General features: G+C 45.5%; 1 pseudogene across 1 annotated transcript; it reads left to right on the top strand.

The window, feature by feature from the left end:
• Window positions 1-1,170: 1,170 nt before the first annotated feature.
• Window positions 1,171-1,698, top strand: LOC310793674 (vitamin K epoxide reductase complex subunit 1-like protein 1 pseudogene; annotated as a pseudogene). The gene has a single exon. The product of its transcript is annotated as a vitamin K epoxide reductase complex subunit 1-like protein 1 pseudogene (transcript).
• The last annotated feature ends 1,920 nt before the right edge of the window (window positions 1,699-3,618 follow it).

Here is a 3,618-nt window from a genome sequence, read left to right as displayed (position 1 = left end):
TTCTTTTAACCTTTATTCATACAGGGGGAGAGATCATATGATGTAAAAAGCTGCTGAATGCACTGTGTATAACTGAATATGCCCGCTTGTGGCAATGTCTTGGAAATGATGTCTAAATCATGCCCATCCCCATCTGTGATTTGGCCGAGTCCTGATGTCACTGAAGGACGTCATCATGATGTCATCATGGGTCACCAAGGAAGGAACAAAATAATATTAGAGGTAATGTGCTCCTTCTTGTGTGATGTAAAAGTTCATTATTGTTGTATTTTAAATACATTTTGAGCTGAAATTTACTTTACCACAATGCGTCTATATTAATTTAAATGTGGATCTTTGACTGCAGATTGAATAATCTCAAAAACTTTCAATAAAACAAAATAAAAAGTTTTGTATGCATTGTAGTAAAGTAAAACATGATGCATACTACAGTTTCATTTTCAAATTAGATTTTTGTGTGTGGAAAAACAGCGCCCGTGGATGCGGTTCTCATCCTCCGAGTGGAATTGGATTTCACTGGATCCGACGCTGATTGGCTGAAGGCGGTTGTCAATGTAAGTAGTCCCACACACTGAAAACATTGGGGGAGAGGTGGAGGCCAGACGGAGCCGGATGCTTCACCAGGCACTACCCCGAGTGCTGTAGACAAGAAGGCTACCCACTGCTCCTGGCCTTTGTGGACAGGCATTTGCAATTGTGACGTCATCAGTTATGCCACTCGAGTGACATCATCAATGACATCATCGGTGACGTCATCAGTGGGAAGCAGGGAAGAGATGCTGATGATGTCACAATAGGTCTGTGAGTGTGAAGGCCTAAACATTTAAAATATCTCTGTAGTGCCCCCGTGGGGCGGATATTCTTTTCTCTTTTTTGTACCGGATTCATTCCAGACCCCTGAAACGTGTTTTGGCAAATTTGAGAGGGGATCGGAGCAACGGTGCAGCTTGAAACTCTGGACAGACAGCTCTCCAATTATAGTAGTAAGATTAAAGAAAGATAAGATTAGGCTGATATGGTGATATCACTCGAGCAATTGTGATGTCATCAGTGATGTCACTCGAGTGACATCATCGATGACATCACGGCACGCCCATGATGGTGTGACAAGTCCTGATGCATTTCTACGTGGTAGCTGCCTATGCGTGTCTCCAGCTAGGCCAGAGAATGATGGCGGCGCCCGTCCTGCGAGTGTCCACCCCTCGATGGGAAAGAACAACCAGGCTTCTCGTTTGCCTGTTAGGCATCGTATTGTCTTTATATGCTTTTCACGTCGACAGGGAAAAGGCTCAGGATGCGAATTATCGGGCTTTGTGCGACTTCAGCAGCTGCGTTAGCTGTTCAAAAGTCTACAGCTCAAGGTGGGGTCGAGGATTTGGACTCTTGGGCTCAATCTTTGGAGATGACAGTGCACTGAACCAGCCCAACAGTGTCTACGGGGTGTTCTTTCATGCCTTTCAGCTCTTACTAGGAAGGACCGTCAGTGCAATGGCTGCCCTTTTTCTCATGACGACCTCCATCTTATCGGTGGTGGGTTCGCTCTACCTGGGCTACATCCTCTACTTTGTCCTAAATGACTTCTGCATCATCTGCATCACCACGTATGCGCTGAACGTCATTCTGTTCATCCTCAACTACAAGCGACTGGTTTACTTGAACGAGGCGTGGAAGCAGCAGCTCCAAGCCAAGCAGGACTAAGCTGTCGAGACGGCAAGAGAGATAGGACAAACAAAAAAGACAATGTGACCACTGAACATTTGACTTGCCACCAGGAGACGTTGCTTCCAAACAATGTGTATTCTGCTTAATGTTGGGCTCTACATCTCAATGGCAATCACAAACACGGAAGGATTTAGCAGTGAACGATTTTCTTTGTTCTTTTAACCGCTCCCCCCCTTTTTTTATTTGACATTGTACTCTCGTAAGGAATGGGCTGGCTTTGTGCGTGGACAAACACACACGTACATCAACCCAAGCAAGCAGAGGTACACAACAAAGAAGATGGAGGACAGTCCTCTTCTGAACAAAAAGGACTGCAAAATGGAAGAAAAACCAAGTCTGTTACTGCACAGTGGATCTGTTACTGCACAGTGGATCTGTTACTTGGATCTGTTACTGCACAGTGGACCTGTTACTGCACAGTGGATCTGTTACTGCACAGTGGCTCTGCACTAAAACCTGAGCGGGCAGAGATGGTTCTGCGGGGGGGACAAAATGATTACTATAAAGAATTGAGTTTTGTTGTTTTTTGTTTTCCATGTTTACACTTTACAGCACAGTTTCTTCTTCTTGAAGAGGACCACTCAAATTAAACATGGGAGAATGTGAGGACGGCTGGTTATGATATAAACCAGGTTCTTTGAGTGGAGAGATTATCTCTCCTACAAAACTGATTGGAATTTGGAAACCCTCATTAGTGTTTTGCTTGCACCTGTGTTTACCCTGCCTTTTTGACACAAAATGCCCCCCGTGAGAAGGGTCTATCCTCAGTGACACATCACACCCTCTCAGTACTGCATATGACCGGTTAGCATCAGGCAGGAGGTACAGGGTACCACCGCCCTTGCTAGCCGCGACACGCGACTATAAAGGACTACCTTTATAGTTGCGCTCGCCCCTCCCCCCCTGTAATCTGTAAATCTTCCACACTTGCCCTGCGTTCTCTTCATAACATGCACCATTGCACCAACCTCAAATAAAAAGTACGCACCTTGTAGCCACGGTGTTGTCTCCCGCATCGCTGTTTGTTTGTTCGGAAACAGTCCGTAGTTTACGAATATGAGGTTTATTTGTCTGCCCTCACTGACAGGTAGCAGCCATTTTCACTACCTAGCCAGCTTCTGCTAGCGAGACAGCAATACGACTTCCGGTCGGATTTCCAAAATAAAAACCATTCTAGTGTGCTTTAGACCTGTGTAGAAGTCTAGTGTGCTTTAGACCTGTGTAGAAGTCTAGTGTGCTTTACACTTCTGTAGAAGTCTAGTGTGCTTTAGACACACCTGGTGCAACCACAGTTCTCTGTTTGATGCTGAGTGAAGTGGAATACCTGTCACATTATTGGCTGCTTACCTCATTCATGTCCAGGCATGACAAGCTGTACATTCCTTCATGGCTGTTTTATCACCAGTGTTGTGGTGGACTGCCATCTGATGAATAAAGTCCATCTGATGAATTGTAGTCCATCTGTTGCCTCCCACAATTTGCGGAAGCCTCCTTTCACTTCTTTCATCAATGAGCTGTTTCCGATCACTGGCTTGCCAATTATTCTATTTCACACCCCGCCCAAATCAGCCATTTTGTGTCTAAAAGGCAGGAATATCTGTTTGCTGTTCCTCCGCTGCAGCCAGGGACAGCCGGTACAGTCCCCCCACTAATTAATGTCTTGCTTGCACCCGCGTTACTTCCTGCATTTTAGACACAACATGGCTGCTTTGGGTGGGATGTGAAATAGGCACTTTAGCTGGTGAATGATTGTTGGGGGAAAGCAGCTCATTACATATTCAACCTACTTTTATTGCTTCTGTAACCTTTTAACTCATTGAGTGCCAGCCACTTTTGGAGAACGGACGCTCCCAGTGCCAGAGTTTCAGAGCGTTTTCAGTGATTTCTCGAGGCCCA

This window comes from Poromitra crassiceps (genome assembly GCF_964638095.1).
Source record: "Poromitra crassiceps genome assembly, chromosome: 19".
NCBI lineage: Eukaryota > Metazoa > Chordata > Actinopteri > Beryciformes > Melamphaidae > Poromitra > Poromitra crassiceps.
This window is presented reverse-complemented; position numbering and strand designations above follow the sequence as displayed.